The sequence below is a fragment of the Balaenoptera borealis genome (genome assembly GCF_965194805.1).
Source record: "Balaenoptera borealis genome assembly, chromosome: 7".
Lineage (NCBI taxonomy): Eukaryota > Metazoa > Chordata > Mammalia > Artiodactyla > Balaenopteridae > Balaenoptera > Balaenoptera borealis.
Window position 1 is genome coordinate 75,109,852 of NC_138864.1, and position 19,581 is coordinate 75,129,432.

General features: G+C 37.4%; 1 protein-coding gene across 4 annotated transcripts in view; it reads right to left on the reverse strand.

The window, feature by feature from the left end:
• The window catches only part of CDK14 (cyclin dependent kinase 14), a 567,382-nt gene that overhangs the window by 437,723 nt on the left and 110,078 nt on the right, over nt 1-19,581 (reverse strand). Inside the window, exon 1 of one of the 4 annotated variants that reach the window (XM_082398491.1) lies at nt 2,773-2,873. The exons of the other annotated variants lie outside the window; for them this stretch is intronic. The gene's annotated coding sequence lies outside the window, so the exon portion shown is untranslated. Of the gene's footprint in view, nt 1-2,772; nt 2,874-19,581 lie in introns of those variants that run through there. 4 annotated transcript variants of the gene reach the window in all.

Here is a 19,581-nt window from a genome sequence, read left to right on the forward strand (position 1 = left end):
TACCATGCTCAAATTACTAGCCCATGTAAAGAATCCAAATGAATACCTCCTTAGATCATTCCCTCAGTGCATTTCTATTCCTCATTCCTTGCCCTTCCCCCCAGGCTTTTATTTTTAGTATCTCTAAATTATCCGTATTTATTAGATGTCCACAGAGGTCCATATGGGAACTTGAATCAGTGAAATCATAAGGGGGGGGGGGGGAAACGGCTGTCTTTTCCATATAAAAAAATCAAAGCATACATTAAAAAGGAATGAAATTCTGATACATGGTACAACATGGATAAACCTTGAAAACATGCTGAATGAAATAAACCAAACACAAAAGGACAAATACTGTATGATTCCACTTGATATGATATGAGATACCGAGAAGAGGCAAATTCTTAGACCTAGAAAGTAGACTGGAGAGATTACCAGGGGCTGGGGAGACGGAGAATGGGGAGTTATCATTTAATGGACACAGAATTTCTATTAGGGATGATGAAAAGTTCTGCAAGTGGGCAGCAATGATGGTAGCCAAACACTGTGAATGTACTTATGCCAATAAATTACATACCTAAAAATGGTTAAAATGGAAAATTTTGTGTTATGTATATTTTATACCACAATTTTAAAAATGGAAAAAATCTAAGCATATAGTGTCTGTTTCACAATTGCCCAAAATGAAAAAAACTTGCCTCCAAATTCTTCTTGAAATATTTTAAAAATAAGTAGATTGTAAGTTTTATGAGGACAGGGACCAGCTCTGTTTGACTTACTGTTACACAGTAGTTACACTGTTACACAGTAGACTCTCCATAAATGTTTGTTTAATAAATAAATGATTAAAAGAAAATAGAGGAAGGAGTCTCCTAGGGAGGAAAATATAAAAAGCATCAAATTTACTTATTCCTGAGAAAGTATAATGGGGCATATTCCTGAGAAAAATACCAAAGCTACTACATCTAAGCTCCTTCAGGGAAGGGAGTGTATCTATTTCATCTATACTTCCTTCACAGCACATCTTATGATGTCTTAGAGTAGATGACTGATAAATGTTTGCACAATGAGGAATACAAAACTGACTGTAAAATCAATGTCATATTACTGCTCTACCACCCCTTTTTAAAAATTACTTACTTTTTGCAAATGTACAACTCCTTTTTTCACAGGGTGAAAAAAATAAACCTCACAGCTTACACAAAGTGAAGGCAAAAATGTAAATAGCCAGGAACATCACTCTCAGGAAAAGAAACAGCAAACACACGGCACATCATCTTCTGAGTAGAAAAAAAGTTTGTTTTTTTAAGGAACAATTGAAGTATACAAAAGAATAGTTTATAGTTCATCTTGATTTTTTAGGAAATAATAAATGGTCAAAATAAAAGAAAATCTGAACTCTCTTTGGAAGAAAATCCAAATATTCATTCCCCAAAATCAATGTCCAACCTTTACAACAAATAGTTGAGTGAATACAGAAAAATATTTAAGGCTCCTTCCCTCCTCCAAAAAAATTCTAGTGAACCCAAACATTATCAATATTTCTCTCAATTAGCCTATCAAGTAATCAGGTGTTCTTTCTTAAAAATACTTATGTCACAAAATTATATACAACTGGCTTGTGGCCAACATGCCACATCAAGTTACTGATGCTTTTCTCAACTAATATTCACTAGCTACATCATTTACATTTTACACGAAGTACTCAGCTCAAGTATACATAAGAAGAATATTTTTAAAGCAAAAAAATAAATCAAATGCTGACACCCTTAACGTTCAGTACCTATATAATAGATGGATCCTTATAAACTCACCAGGACCACGTAATGTAGTAGTCTAACTTCGAACAATATTAAAACATGTCCTTCAACTTCAACCACCTCCAACCCCAACACAGTGTGCCCATTAACAAAGGAAATAAAGAATTCACCCTCTGCAGATATCAAGGTTTACATTTCTGTCTCTCAACTGTTATCTTCTCCACAACAGGTAAGCATCATTTTGGAGGAGCCTGTCTGCTGCCCCGGTCGGTCCCTCATGCATGCAGGAGTTCTCCATTAGCATACAGAACGCTAAGAGTCCACTCTTAGAGTCAGCACTTCAAGCAGAACTGCATGCAGGATTATCACTTCCGTACATGAAAGCGTAACCACTACAGGTGCAATGATGCAAAATACCAGCACACCGACCTCTGCCAGGCAGCACACACTTAAAGCAGGTGCATTTCTGTGCCAGAATGGAGGCGGCGGGAGAAGCAGGGAGGAAGTCCCAGATCCCTAATATATTAGAGATGTTTATTGCACTCAGAGCCAGTCCAGCTAATTCATGGACATCAGTTTACCCAAATGAGAAAAGTCGTATCCCGTCCTTCGCTGGCTTGACTCAGAGGGCATTCGGCCAAGCATAGCCAGGCAAAACAATCTGTCAGATCTCTTTAAGCTATAATAAATAAGACGAGTTTCAGAAGAAATAAGATTCAGCTATGGCAAAGAAGCACAGTCGCAAACCTTTTCTTCGTCTTATCGCTGCTACTGGTGTTTACAAACTACAAGCAGCAGCCTCAGGGACCTCCAGAGACTCTTCCATGGGTAACCTCCTGTCAGATCTTTAGTTTAAATAGCCCCTTGATCAATCTGTGATGTTGTGGGCAGTTAAATAGAAGGGGGTGAGTAAAATGACATGCACAAAATGAATCCTTTTCAAGTTGTAAATGAGTGAGTCAGGATTCAGTCTTGCTGAGATGCTCCAAATTAAAACCCCTGTTCTAATTTTAAGCATGCTCGGTCTTACCGTTTTGCTGTTGTCTGTCTCAGGCTCAAATCACCTGGAACTCTTTAACATGTCTCTAGCAATGTGTTTGCACCAGGCCAGGCCCATACAGCAACTGAATTCACATCTTTCTGCACTAGCAAGCTGAAATGGTACGGCCGTACTACAACCAAGAAAGGGGGAAGCAAAAGCAAAAAAAAAAAAATTCACCCAGAAATCACCTACAGAAGCTAATCTCCATGGAATAAGACCAAATATGGTTCAGAAGAACACAAAGGACATGCTAACATTCAGTATCAATAGCTTTAACAGTTCAATTTTTTCCCAAAAGAATCTTTTTTTTTTTTTCTCCAAACACGATGGACTTGCCTCTGGAGTTCCCAGGAAGGCAGTAACCGGGCTCTGCAGCAGCATTGCAGCCAAAGTAACCATCCATATGCTGTCCAGGCAATTCACAACACACTGTCTCTTCAGAAAGATATTGATTTGTAATGCAGGGCTGCTTCAAAAGAATACAGAATGGGAGCCAAACAGCTAATGGTGATTGCATAGGAGGAAAAACATTTAATCAAGGGGATGCACCTCATCATGCTCAATTCAATTTTTTAAAAGCACTGGGGAAAGCCACTAAGTGTCTTGAGTGACAACCCCATTAAACAGTAATCTGAGGTCCTATAGAAGGCCAAGTTTAGGATACCATCATTCGTGCTGCAAAGCCACTAAAATGGTTTAATATGTCTATGTGCATAGATTTCTCATATGCAAATGGGGCATGATGAGAACTCTAAAATAACCATGCACCAAATACGTGAGGTAAAAAAAAAAATGCACAGGTGTAGCATTTACGGAACCAAAGTGATAAAATACAGAGTTACGAGCCTGCAGAATTCTTGATGGAGTTAGAGCTCATATCACCCTCAAAAGTAAAATATCAGCACAAACCAGAACTCACAATCCTTAGGCTAATTGTGTCAAGTCACACCACATGGTGCTGGGTGGCAAGGAAGGATGCCAAATTGCTACTCTCATAGCGACCCCTACAGGAGAGTGGTTGATCTACAATTCATCCTTGCTTAAAGTTATTTCCTATCCTTAGAGAACAGAATCACAAAAGGGCACAAATTAGATTAAGACATAAGGATACAACTGAAAAATACACTAGGCAAGAAATCAAAAAAGTCAGGCATGAAATATGACCTCATAGATATTCATTCAATTAAGAAATTAAGTACAAGAAGAGGTAACTACGGTGTCAAATATTCCTTTAGCTCCCAGGACTAGGTGCACACTTATAATCAGAAATCTCAAGGAAAAGCTCTTTCCTTTCACATCCTAATTGGTTTAAAGGAATCATCTCCCGCATGCCCTATTTCCAAACCATCTTCACTTTCATCCTTTTGAATGACACTGGGAAGATACTGAAATTTATTTTTTTCTGCAACACAAAAGCTCAGCCCTCAGTACTTGTTATATAAATAAATATTAGGAGGATCTGTTGATGATAGTAGTTCAAACAAATTCTGTGGACGCCTGTAGAGTGGAAATGGAAGGGGAGCTTGAGAAACGTGTGAGAAGAATGTGTGGGGAAAAAACAGTGTCGACTAATGTATAGAATTATACAAGAAGTTTGACCATAGGACAGAAGTAAAGATAGAGGCTGAGGGTGAAGCTGTGGGAAATAATCACTATGTTCATATCTTAGAAGCTTTGCCATCTACTGCTATTAAGAATATCTTGGGCTTCCCTGGTGGCACAGTGGTGGAGAATCCGCCTGCCAATGCAGGGCACATGGGTTCAAGCCCTGGTCCAGGAAGATCCCACATGCCACGGAGCAACTAGGCCTGTGCGCCACAACTACTGAGCCTGCGCTCTAGAGCCCACGAGCCACAACTACTGAGCCCACGTGCCGCAACTACTGAAGCCCGTGCACCTACAGCCCGTGCTCCGCAACAAGAGAAGCCACCACAATGAGAAGCCCGCACACCACAATGAAGAGTAGCCGCCACTCGCTGCAACTAGAGGAAGCCCGTGCACAGCAACAAAGACCCAACGCAGCTGAAAATAAATAAATTTTAAAAAAAAAAGAATATCTTTATTGGGGACATTGAGATGTATATAAAACCACACCACAGAAGAATAGTAGAGATTAAAATAAGGGGTTCATCTTCAAAGAGAAGAGACAAAAAGTCTTTTGTAAAAACACCATCTCAGTGGATATAGAGGAGAAGATGGGAAAGAAACTGACAAAAATACTAGATATTAACATCTACTTCGGTCATTTTTGCAAGTAAACAAAACTTGATCCCTTGAAATGCCTGCTTTTATAAATTTTTTTTTAATTCTAAAAAGTATTATGCACTTCTCTGACATTTTAAATGGCTTATAATAAACAACATCTAATCTTCAGTTGATGATGGAGTCAATTACGAATATCAGTGACAGCCATGAGGGTCTAAAGGCGGGTATACAGGACCACTGTCTCCTAATCTCAATAACCAACGTATGTGAGTTCCTCCGCTTCATTGTGATGGTCCAGCCTCTCTTTGCCTTCAGTCTTTCCTTCTTATGGCTGTAAATGTGCCACTTCCTTCTAACACCACCACACCCTTCTCAGTCTTGCCACAGCTTCTTCAACCATCCCTGTCCTGGGCAACCTAGATAAATAGGCTGATTAGAAGACTGTGTGAATAAAGGTCTGAGTCAAATGGTGGGTTCAAAGCAGAACTAGGAACCTTCTCCTGAGTGGAGGAATACTAGCCTAGGCACCCACTGACCACGGCTTTACCATACAGGCTTTGTGGTACTTCTCATCTGTGCAGAAACCCTTTGTTTCCTATCAACCTACATGGAGCTATCTCAGACATATGAGGCTGCCAGATGTCTGACCTTCACAGACAGATGGGGCCAAAGAAAACTAAACCTGGAGAAAAAAGTACTTGGAAAAAGGGATAGAGAAGGGCTCTTTTTTTTTAACTGAAAAAAGACAAGAAAACATTAAATAAGAAAACTTTTCAAAGATTAGGAAAGGGGTAAGAGAAAAGGCTACTTTATACATATACATTTAATACAATAAGTCACCTGCGTTATGAATTAATTTCATTAAATTTTTAAGTCTAAAGGAGGGAATATATTTTACTTTATTTTGAAAAGTGATAGAGAAAAGATTGAAATTTCCCCAAGAGGTTCAATTTCAAATTATAATAGTTCCATGTAACCCTAGCAATTTCTTCTGATTGTAAACTTTTACAGTGAAATGTTTACATTATGATTGCTTTTTAAATATTCATAATGTTTTAGTAAACCTAAACCTTAATTTTTTTAATAAGCCCTAAAAAATTTGACTTAATTCTTCTCTGGTGTCAATCATTACTTATATTCCCATATATTCAGAGAAATGTTATTCACTTAAAATGCTTTCTCAAATGATGTGACTGACAAAGGATTAATCTCCTATATATACAACAGCTCATACAACTCAATATCAAAAAAAACCAAACAACCCAATCAAAAAATGGGCAGAAGATCTAAATAGACATTTCTTCAAAGAAGACATATGGATGGCCAAAAGGCACATGAAAAGATGCTCAACATCGCTAATTATTAGAGACATGAAAATCAAAACTACAATGAGGTATCACCTCACACCAGTCAAAATGGCCAACATCAAAGAGTCTACAAATAATAAATGTTGGAGGGGGCGCAGAGGAAAAGGAACCCTACTACATTGTTGGTGGGAATATAAATTGGTACAGCCACTATAGAAAACAGTTTGGAGGTTCCTTAAAAAAACTAAAAACAGAGCTACCATATGATCCTGCAATCCCACTCCTGGGCATATATCCAGAGAAAAACATAATTCGAAACGACACATGCACCCCAATGTTCAGTGCAGCACTATTTACAATAGCCAAGACATGGGAGCAGCCTAAATGTCCATCAACAGATGAATGGATAAAGAAGATGTGATATATGTATATATATATATATATAATGGAATACTACTCAGCCATAAAAAAGAATGAAATAATGCATTTGCAGTAACACTGATGGACCTCAAGATGATCATACTATGTGAAATAAGCCAGACAAAGACAAATATCATATGATACTGCTGATGTGTGGAATCTGAAAAAAAAAATGATACAAATGAACTTACATACAAAACAGAAATAGACCCACAGACATAGAAAACAAACTTATGGTTACCAAAGGGGAAGATAGGGAGGGATAAATTAGGAGTTTGTCATTAACATATATACACTATTATATATAAAATAGATAACTAACAAGGACCTACTGCATGTCACAGGGAACTATACTCAATATTTTGTAATAACCTATAAGGGAAAAGAATCTGAAAAAAATCGATATATATGTATGTATCACTGAATCACTTTGCTGTACACCTGAAACTAACACAACATTGTAAATCAACTATACTTCAATTAAAAAACAAATTTCTCAAAACACTGTGAAATTCTGGAGGAGTTTGAATTGAATGATTAAAAGCCATTTCTTAACCACATACCAAAAACATCCACATGTCATTCATGGCATTTCATGGAACCTTTGGGATTTTCTTCTAACATTACACAATTTTCAGTGTTTTCTAGATTCTGGAGGAAAAAAAATGAACTAATTTTATCAGTAAATATGAATAATTCTATCAACTAATATATTTGTTCCTGAAAAACGTTACATTCTATTAAATTGCACCCGGAAAGCGAGGTTATTTACTGGGAAAATAAGACTGAGGGCAGACCATTCAAAACCCATGCATCCAGAGCACTAATAAAAAAAATATATATCCTTACAAACACACCCACACAGGCCACATCCTCTTCATCTCTGCATTCCCTACAGTGCTGGTATTAGGTCCTGCGCACAATAGATGCACGATAAATGTTTCTTGGCTAGAAATAAATCCTGTGCTGATCCCTGTGAACTGCAGAAAACATGTCCAGGTGAAAAAAGTTCAGTTATGAACTTCATTCTAGGTTGGAAATTAAAAGTCCAAAAATAGAGCAGGGGAGCTTTAGATTGTGTTTGTTAAAAAGTGGCATGGAAGGTTGAGAATCATGAATCTAAGAACAGAAACAGATAGATGCAGGTTACAATAATTAAAAGACAGGCCTTATTTTTGCCTATATTCCCAAAATCGGATATCTGATCACATTTCTGCTTCTATTCAAGGTTTCAGCCTAATTCTTTTTAGGGAACAATTTTCCTCCTTCCTGTACGCTGTGTTTCCTGGTTGTGTGTCCTGAATTACCCTGGGTAACAACCTGTTTGCATCTCAGTCTTTGCTTCTCCTTTTCCAATCCCTGTCACATAAGACTTGTATTTGCACTAAAACATATATTACATGGCTTCTACATACATATACATACACACTTATGTACTCAATAATTATTAAGGTGATATATAAAAAGCATGGGCATTTACATGGCCCACTATAGTTTTTTCTATTAACACACAAGCAGAAACATAACAGGATTTTGATGTGGTGTGAAATGGAGCAGAGGAACCCAAATGTAAAAGAGATTTTATTATGACCGCATTCACAAAAGACAGTATCAGAGAGTTCCAAACATGAACAACGTATATGACCTGAGAAATGTGAATTAAATTACAAGATTTCAGAGGCCAACACAAAATCCTCAGGTAGCAGCAAGAAGAAAGGCAAAGGCACTGAGAAAAGATGTGAGGGTTTTCTTTCTTCCTGATGTCAAGATTACACTAAGGACAGAGACTACAAATCCATGATTATCTGAAGCTTCTTAAGGAGCTAAGTCTCTTTTTTTTTTTTTTTTTAACTTCTCCAAGTTTTTTAGTTAACCATAAAAAGAAGAGAACAAGTTTTCTAGTTCAGGGTTATAAGTCAGCTTTATTGCTTTTAGGGACTTTATCCCAGCTTTCTAAAATTTCACTTGGTTAGAAAATCAGAAAAATCCCAAAAGGAAGAAAACTTTCTTAAAAGACCTTGCCAAATAGACATACAGAAATAACTTGAATGAATACTTTTTGTAAATTATATTTGGCATTTTTAAATCTAGAAATACCCTACCACTGATCTAATGAGTACTTTAAAATATTAAAACAAAAAAGTATTCATTAAGTAATTTGCTCCCTTTGTCTCATCTACACACTTAAGAAATAAAACGAAATAGGATGCTGGACCATGGGAAAGAATGGATAACAATGCTGTACATTCAACAATGAACACTCATGACAATGAAAAGATAACCAACTGAAGAAACTCACAATTAAAATGAAAATATGTGCTCCTATGTAATCTAATTAACTTTCCTGTAGAAAATGTCTTAGTATTTGCCATTTCAAGCCAATACAGCTATAGTTTAGATAATTCTGAAGCCACGTGGACACCATCCTCAAAGAAGAGAAAGCAAACCAAAGTGATCATTTGTCTAAGGAAGAATCATCATGTGACCATATAACCAGTCCAATCTCACTGGTGCAACAGAGGATGAGGTTTGCTGCAAAAACGCATAAGTAACAGGGATATTAACAACTCTGAAATGCTCTGACTTCCCCCTACACTCATTTTGTATCCAGTAAAACAGTGACAACAGCAGCACGCAAATATTGGTTGAATCCTTTCTACTACTCCTTGTGAAATGTTTTTCTTGAGTGGTTATTAAAATAAGATAGGTTCCTGTTTCTAAAAAGAAGTAGAACCAATTGTTCTGAATGGTCAGCACATCTTTTCCCTTTGCCTGGAATGACTCCTCCCCTGATGCCATCCACCACAGTCTAGGGAGGGCTGAGCCCTGTCTAGGAGCAGACAAGGGAGCCAACGTAGGCCAGTCATTCCCTGGGACTTTTCCAACCAGGATTGCACCCCACCTCTGCACCCCTGATGGTGGCAAAACAGAGAAAACGCCAGCTTAGAAGCAAGTGTCTCTAGCTCTGTAGAGAAACTGGACAGGAATCTTGAACTACCAAGAACTAAGAGTAAAGATGAGGGTAAGAAAGACAGCACAGATCACATGGGATCCCTGGTCCTAGCCCTTGAGGACCAACTGCCTGGTTGCCTGACTTTCTAAAGCGTGGCTGTCAAGTTCTTGTTTCTATTCTGTCACATTATCCTCCCAATAAATCCCATTTTTTTCTTAGTGACTTCAAGTTGATTTTCAGTTATTTGTAACCCAGAGTGCTAGTGTTGGTACACATGAAAATACATGTACAAAAGGATGCAGAGCTACTGTGAAGCACTAATGTCAGAGCTACAGCTAAGTAACAATAGATGTGTTGTTTTAAAATCTAGGAAAAGAGGATTTAAGCTTGATTTTGCCTTATATGATGGCAGGAAAGGAGGGTTTAAGAGTAGTTAAAGGTTTCACAAAGCTACCTCACAAACCTACTATATATAATATTCTATAAATTTTTACTAAATTATCATATATTAATATCATTTATTTATTCTTATAATTTACAGGGGAATTTATATAACTGCCATAAGTCATGGAGCATGACCTATTAATCAGTTATGTGCACCTGTAGGATGCCTGAATGCTTGGACCAATTACTTTAATCTGGCATCCAAGTTGCTATGATAGCATGTATTCAAATTTTAGGCATAGCACCTAGAGGGAAATAAACTGACTTGGCCTTGTAGATACCACTTATAAATTGATGGCACCCATAAGTAGCTAGGAAATGTCATAGGAATTATGAAAGGGAAATCAGTTTGTTACACCAACACTGGCTTTAAAGATTTCTGGCCATGAGGGAAAGAGGGTTATTAAAAATTAAAGAACTAACAGCAAGGGGATTTTGGAAAAAGCCACAAAAATACACTAGGGGCTGATGGAGTATGTAAAGAAACTGCTAAGAAGACATAAAGTAAACTACATTTTCTGTATTTCATTACCAAAGGATTTTTTTTCATGTTCAGTTCATTTACCAACAATTTATTGAACTTGATATTAAGCATTATGGGGGATATCAAGATGAATGAGACACAACTGCTACTCTCACAGATACTTACACAAATAAATATAATACAAGAAGTAATTGCCAAAGAAGAAGTAAAATACTATGGGAGTTCAGAATGAGGGAGACCTCAGAAAGAGGGAGGCCTCTGAATGATGGATCAAGCAAAACTGGAAGACTTTCACTTTAGATAATCAAATTCTGAATACTAGAGTCACAAAGAATTCAATAGGTAAGATGCTGGGGGGAAATGTATATCCAAAGACCAGCAAAGACCACTCGTAGCATAATAATTGTTATCGATATTTGGATGTTAATTTGATAATTTAACAAAGAACCTTTGTAATATTGTAGGAGCACAGCCTAGAAGAGTTGAACAATTTCCATGATTTGAACCCTCATGAACAATGGTTCTTTTCTACCCTCTGGTGGAAGATTATTTGGATGGACTCCAGGGACTCCATGTACACTGCCTGCCCATACGGTTCAAAGATGTGTTTTTTCCTAGTTACCCTGGACACAGACAACCAAACTCTTTCTTCATATTGCTTAAGGAAAACTGAGCTTTGAGAATTGTTGCAATAGCAAGTCACAGGGAACTCAGAGATCATCTTTACTTATCATTCCTCTCTCCAATACTGATTCTAGTTTAGGGAAGGTGGGGTTTTACTTATTGAAACACAAAGGCCAAATCGATCAACTTAGTTTTATCAGTCCTCCCCTGAAGCACCTGATTCCCTCAATAGTCACTGTTTCTCCTAATCATTCAAGGAAGACTCAATCCATATAAAAGTTTTTAAAAAATAATAATTCAGTTCATACTTCTTGACTGACCCCATCACAGTTAGTTCCTTCTATGGGCACAGAATAACTACGGCATCGGCAGGACCACCTGACTTTAAGGAACTACATCCAAGTGGCTATCCACCCTGGTTCAAACATTTCCTCTCACATCAACCACAGGCCCTTTAATTCAGACCTCTGAGAGATAAAACAGGTTTGATAAGGTCAAAAGAGACAGCATCATAGATGAAACCAGATAAACAGACACACTGAAGCATAATTTCAACATAAGCTGCAGAACAGCTAGACGGAGAACATGAGCTCAAGAAGCAGACAAACCAGGTCCTGGGCAAGAAACTTATGGGGATGATAACAGTTTGTATACTTTAGAGGGTGGTTGTGAGGCTAACTCGTGTATAAACTGCTTAGAATAGTGTCCAGTAAAACAAAGGCTTTTACAACCCAGTGATAAGGATAACGTATATTTAGAGGGACCAGGTACTAAGCCTTGAGGCATCACAGACAATTCTTTATCCTGGGGCTCCGACTCTGCCTGAGGTCTGGTACTGGTCTTGGTTCTCTTGGTTCAGATCAACCTGGGCATTTCGTTCTGTATCAGCTGTGGGCTGTTAGGCTCATTTGCTCATTCACTTCTTAGGTCCATCAGTTCCGATTGTTTCTTCTCCAGTACTTCTATTTCTGTTGTGGATTATGCTGTGCTTTTGCACCATTCCATGAAATTCAACCAGTTATTCAAACACTTTTTTTTTTAACAGCTATAGGTACTACCCTACAGCCTTTCTTGATACTTCCTTTGGCTAAAGGTAAAAGGAGCTATGTATTTACAGTTCTTTATGAGTTTTATTGAGAATGTTTAGCTCATTCTCTACCTACCTATGTATGTATCTCTATCAATTTTCTTCTCTTTCTCACTATCTATCATATTTCTCCATTGTAACTACAAAGCTGCCTCTAAAGAATCAAATCAGAATGGAGAGCCCATGGTTACATACTGACACTTTCAACATAAAGTTTATTGAACAAGTGTCCTTGTCCCCATGGTGAGCCATAGCCACCCCCCACCTCTGCAGGAGCCCCTCCAACACTAGCAGCTGTGTGGCTAACAGGGTCTTGGTGCTCCGGTCTGGTGTCAGGCCTGAGCCTCTGAGGTGGGACAGCCAAGTTCAGGACACTGATCTACCAGAGACCTCCCAGGCCCATATAATATCAATTGGCAAGAGATCTCCCAGAGATCCCCATATCAATGCTAAGACCCAGCTACACCCAACGGCCAGCAAGCTCCAGTGCTGGACACCCTATGCCAAACAACTAGCAAGACAGGAACACAACCCCACCCATTAGCAGAGAGGCTATCTAAAGTCATAATAACTTCACAGACACCCCAAAACACACCACCAGATGAGCCCTGCCCACCAGAAAGACAAGATCCACCCCACCCACCAGAACACAGGCACCAGTCCCCTCCAAAAGGAAGCCTACACAAGCCACTGAACCAACCTCACCCACTGGGGGCAGACACCAAAAACAACAGGAACTACGAACATGCAGCCTGCAAAAAAGAGACCCCAAACACAGTTAAGTTAAACAAAATGAGAAGACAGAGAAATATGCAGCAGATGAAGGAGCAATGTAAAAACCCACCAGGCCAAACAAATGAAGAGGAAATAGGCAGTCTACCTCAAAAAGAATTCAGAGTAACGATAGTAAAGTTCCAAACCTTGGAAATAGAATGGAGAAAATACAAGAAATGTTTAACAGGGACCTAGAAGAACTAAAGAGCAAACAAACACTGATGAACAGCACAATAAATGAAATTACAAATTATCTAGAAGGAATCAATAGCAGAATAACTGAGGCAGAAAAACGGATAAGTGACCTGGAAGATAAAAGAATGGAAATAACTACCACAGAGCAGAATAAAGAAAAAAGAATGAAAAGAATTGAGGACAGACTCAGAGACCTCTGGGACAACATTAAACACACCAACATTCAAAGTACGGGGTCCCAGAAGAAGAAGAGAAAAAGAAAGTGTCTCAGAAAATATTTGAAGAGATTATATTCGAAAACGTCCCTAACATGGGAAAGGAAATAATCAAGTCCAGGAAGCACAGAGAGCCCCATACAGGATAAATCCAGGGAAAAACATGCCAAGACACATATTAAACAACTATCAAAAATTAAATACAAGGAAAAACTATTAAAAGCAAGAAGGGAAAAGCAACAAATAACATACAAGGGAATCCCCCTAAGCTTAACAGCCGATCTTTCAGTAGAAACTCTGCAAGCCAGAAGGGAGTGGCAGCACATATTTAAAGTGATGAAAGGGAAAAACCTACAACCAAGATTACTCTACCCAGCAAGGATCTCATTCAGATTCAATGGAGAAATTAAAAACTTTACAGACAGGCAAAAGATAAGACAATTCGGCACCACCAAACCACCTTTACAAAAAATGCTAAAGGAACTTCTCTAGGCAGGAAACACAAGAGAAGGAAAAGACCTACAATAACAAACCCAAAACAATTAAGAAAATGGTTAATAGGAACATACATATCGATAACTACCTTAAATGTAAATGGATTAAATGCTCTAGCCAAAAGACATAGACTGGCTGAATGGATACAAAAACAAGACCCGTATATATGCTGTCTACAAGAGACCCACTTCAGACCTAGGGACACATACAGACTGAAAGTGAGGGGATGGAAAAACATATTCCATGCAAATGGAAATCAAAAGAAAGCTGGAGTAGCACTTTTCATATCAGACAAAACAGACTTTAAAATAAAGACTATTACAAGAGACAAAGAAGGACACTACATAATGATCAAGGGATCAATCTAAGAAGAAGATATAACAATTGTAAATATTTATGCACCCAACATAGGAGCACCTCAATACATAAGGCAAATACTAACAGCCATAAAAGGGGAAATCGACAGTAACACAATCATAGTATGGGACATTAACACCCCACTTTCACAAATGGACAGATCATACAAAATGAAAATAAATAAGGAAACACAAGCTTTCATGATACATTAAACAAGATAGACTTAATTGATATTTATAGGACATTCCATCCAAAAAAACCAGAATACAATTTCTTCTCATGTGTTCATGGAACATTTGCCAGGACAGATCATATCTTGGGTCACAAATCAAGCCTTGGCAAATTTAAGAAAATTGAAATTGTATCAAGTATCTTTTCCGACTACAACACCATGAGCCTAGATAACAATTACAGGAAAAAATCTGCAAAAATTACAAACACATGGACGCTAAACAATACATACTAAATAAGCAACAGATCACTGAAGAAATCAAAGAGGAAATCAAAAAATACCTAGAAACAAATGACAATGAAAACACAACGACCCAAAAGCTATGGGATGCAGCAAAAGCAGTTCTAAGAGGGAAGTTTATAGCAATACAATCCTACCTCAAGAAACAAGAAACATCTCAAATAAACAACCTAACCTTACACCTAAAGCAATTAGAGAAAGAAGAACAAAAACACCCCAAAGTTAGCAGAAGGAGAGAAATCATAAAGATCAGATCAAAAATAAATGAAATAGAAATGAAGAAAACAATAGCAAAGATCAATAAAACTAAAAGCTGGTTCTCTGAGAAGATGAACAAAATTCATAAACCATTAGCCAGACTCATCAAGAAAAAAAGGGAGAAGACTCAAATCAATAGAATTAGAAATGAAAAAGGAGAAGTAACAACTGACACTGCAGAAATACAAAGGATCATGAGAAATTAAAACAAGCAACCATATCCCAATAAAATGGACAACCTGGAAGAAATGGACAAATTCTTAGAAAAGCACAACCTTCCAAAACTGAACCAGGAAGAAATCGAAAATATAAACAGACCAATCACAAGCACTGAAATTGAGACTGTGATTAAAAATCTCCAGATGGCTTCACAGGCGAATTCTATCAAACTTCTTCTCAAACTCTTCCAAAATATAGCAAAGGGAGGAACACTGCCAAACTCATTCTACAAGGCCACCATCATCCTGATACCAAAAGCAGACAAAGATGTCACAGAAAAAGAAAACTACAGGCCAATATCACTGATGAACATAGATGCAAAAATTCTCAACAAAATCCTAGCAAACAGAATCCAACAGCACATTAAAAGGATCATACACCATGATCAAGTGGGGTTTATCTCAGGACTGCAAGGATTCTTCAATATACGCAAATCAATCAATGTGATAAACCATATTAACAAATTGAAGGAGAAAAACCATAGGATCAACTCAATAGATGCAGAAAAAGCTTTCAACAAAATTCAACACACATTTATGATAAAAAATGTCCAGAAAGTAGGCATAGAGGTAACTTATCTCAATATAACAAAGGCCATATATGACAAACCCACAGCCAACATCGTTCTCAATGGTGAAAAACTGAAACCATTTCCACTAAGATCAGGAACAAAACAAGGTTGCCCACTCTCACCACTATTATTCAACATAGTTTTGGAAGTTTTAGCCACAATCATCAGAGAAGAAAAGGAAATAAAAGGAATCCAAATCGGAAAAGAAGAAATAAAACTGTCACTGTTTGCAGATGACAGGATACTATACATAGAGAATCCTAAAGATGCTACCAGAAAACTACTAGAGCTAATCAATGAATTTGGTAAAGTAGCAGGATACAAAATTAATGTACAGAAATCTCTTGCATTCCTATACACCAATGATGAAAAATCTGAAAGAGAAATTAAGGAAACACTCCCATTTACCATTGCAACAAAAAGAATAAAATACTTAGGAATAAACCTACCTAAGGAGACAAAAGACCTGTATGCAGAAAACTATGAGACATTGATAAAGGGATTAAAGATGATACAAACAGATGGAGAGATATACCATGTTCTTGGATTGGAATAATCAACATTGTGAAAATGACTATACTACCCAAAGCAGTCTACAGATTCATTGCAATCCCTATCAAACTATCAATGGCGTTTTTCACAGAACGAGAACAAAAAATTTCACAATTTGTGTGGAAACACAAAAGACCCCGAATAGCCAAAGCAATCTTGAGAAAGAAAAACGGAGCTGGAGGAATCAGGCTCCCTGACTTTAGACTATACTACAAAGCTATGGTAATCAAGCCAGTATGGTACTGGCTCAAAAACAGAAATATAGATCAATGGAACAGGGTAGAAAGCCCAGAGATAAACCCATGCACATATGGTCACCTTATCTTTGATAAAGGAGGCAAGAATATACAATGGAGAAAAGACAGCCTCTTCAATAAGTGGTGCTGGGAAAACTTGACAGCTACATGTAAAAGAATGAAATTAGAACACTCCCTAACTCCATATACAAAAATAAACTCAAAATGGATTAAAGACCTAAATGTAAGGCCAGACACTCTAAAACTCTTAGAGGAAAACATAGGCAGAACACTCTATGACATAAATCACAGCAAGATCCTTTTTGACCCACCTCCTAGAGAAATGGAAATAAAAACAAAAATAAACAAATGGGACCTAATGAAACTTAAAAAGCTTTTGCACAGCAAAGAAAACTATAAACAAGATGAAAAGACAACCCTCAGAATGGGAGAAAATATTTGCAAACGAAGCAACTGATAAAGGAGTAATCTCCAAAATGTACAAGCAGGTCATGCAGCTCAATATCAAAAAACAAACAACCCAATCCAAAAATGGGCAGAAAACCTAAACAGACATTTCTCCAAAGAAGATATACAGATTGCCAACAAACACATGAAAGGATGCTCAACATCACTAATCATTAGAGAAATGTAAATCAAAACTACAATGAGGTATCACCTCACACCAGTCAGAATGGCCATCATCAAAAAATCTACAAACAATAAATGCTGGAGAGGGTGTGGAGAAAAGGAAATCCTCTTGCACTGTTGGTGGGAATGTAAATTGATACAGCCACTATGGAGAACAGTACGGAGGTTCCTTAAAAAACTAAAAATAGAACTACCATATGACCCAGCAATCCCAATACTGGGCATATACACTGAGAAAACCATAATTCAAAAAAGTCATATACCACAATGTTCACTGCAGCTCTATTTACAATAGCCAGGACATGGAAGCAACCTAAGTGTCCATCGACAGATGAATGGATAAAGAAGATGTGGCACATATATACAATGGAATATAACTCAGCCATAAAAGAAACGAAATTGAGTTATTTGTAGTGAGGCGGATGGACCTAGAGTCTGTCATACAGAGTGAAGTAAGTCAGAAAGAGAAAAACAAATACCGTATGCTAACATATATATATGGAATCTAAAAAAAAAAAAAAGGTTCTGAAGAACCTAGTGGCAGGACAGGAATAAAGACTCAGAGGTAGAGGATGGACTTGAGGACACAAGGAGGGGGGAAGGGTAAGCTGGGACCAAGTGAAGGAGTAGCACTGACACATACACACTACCAAATGTAAAATAGATAGCTAGTGGGAAGCAGCTGCATGGCACAGGGAGATCAGCTCAGTGCTTTGTGACCACCTAGAGGGGTGGGATAGGGAGGGTGGGAGGGAGATGCAATGCGGAGGGCACATGGGGATATATGTCTACATATAGCTGATTCACTTTGTTATACAGCAGAAACTAACACAACATTGTAAAGCAATTATACTCCAATAAAGATGGAGTAAACAAAAAACCTCATCAAGAATCAATTTTGCCAGTAGCAACCAGGTAACTTTTCAAATAAACAGTACTAAATTGGAAGGTGCACATTTTGAAAAAAAATGGGGGCGTTTTAAGATAACTGATGCCAATCAGGAAGCAGGACTCTGTCTTCTGAGACTGTACTAAACAAAATGTTCCATCTGATCAAAGAAGGAATAAAATTCTGAGGCATCAGCTTTCAAAATATACACAAATAATTGGCTTTCTTATAAAAATCTGGGAAATCATCCATGATAATATCTATGTAGAAGCAGAGTCTATCCACATGTGCTAAATCTCAGTCAGAAGAACCCACCACCATTCTGCTCTTTCTCACATTTGCGAAAGTATTTTCCTTCTATGTGCTACAAAGTAGCATAAGATAGTACAACTAAGGAACTGTGTTTTAATAGTAGGTAAGAAATTTATAGGTAGAATTCAATATTGTGCTATCATTGCAATTAGCATGAAATTAAAATGAAAATATAAACACTAGTAAAAAGCAATTAGTGGTAGAACAGTACATGCAAGTACAGGTGAAAATACCAGCACCACAGCAATTCCGAAGAAGACCTCTTCTCCAAGAGATCCACCCCCAACACTGAAAATGTGAGATAAGCATATAATTGTGTGAGCAATTAATTTTAACTAAAACTAACCCTTCCTATCAGAACAAATATCAAGTAGCATGTATCAGCTAATTTTCTTCAAGTATTTAAGTACTTTTCAATTTTTTTTTTTTAACAATTGGCACATCCATCCAACACTTCTTTTTATTGGGAAAATGTTTGATTCTTTTAATCCATGTAGGTATTCTAAAAGAATTAGAATATTACTATAACTGTCACCAATTTTGTTTCAGACATAGAAGTCCTCTCTAAAATTTTTATTCTGAAATTACTTCTGGCTCACAGAAAATCTCACACAGGGCAGTTCAGCTTTATACCAGTTCAAAGATACCATCTGACATCTGAAAAGTTAAAGAAGAAAGCCCTGAAATCTGATACTTTATTAAAGATTTTAACACCACAGAGAACGTAAAAAGGTCTCTCTCTTTCCATGACAATTTTTGTCATGTTTATAGGGACAGTAAATACTAGAGCTAAGGAGTGCTTCAGCTACGCATGTCTTCTTGTTGTTTAACAAAAGAAGAGGTGAGGGAATGAAATTGTAATTATTCCCAAAGTTATCTTCTACCTTAAATCTCCCTTGATCTCTGAACCCCTCCGCCTTTCACTTCTCTGTTCCCTTTATACCAAAATTCCTCAAAAAGAGTAGTTAATCCTAATTGGCTCCACTGCCTCTTCTCACTGTCATTCTTTTTTTGTCTGTTTTTTAAATTGAGATATAATTGACATATGACATTTTATTAATTTTAGGTTTATAACAG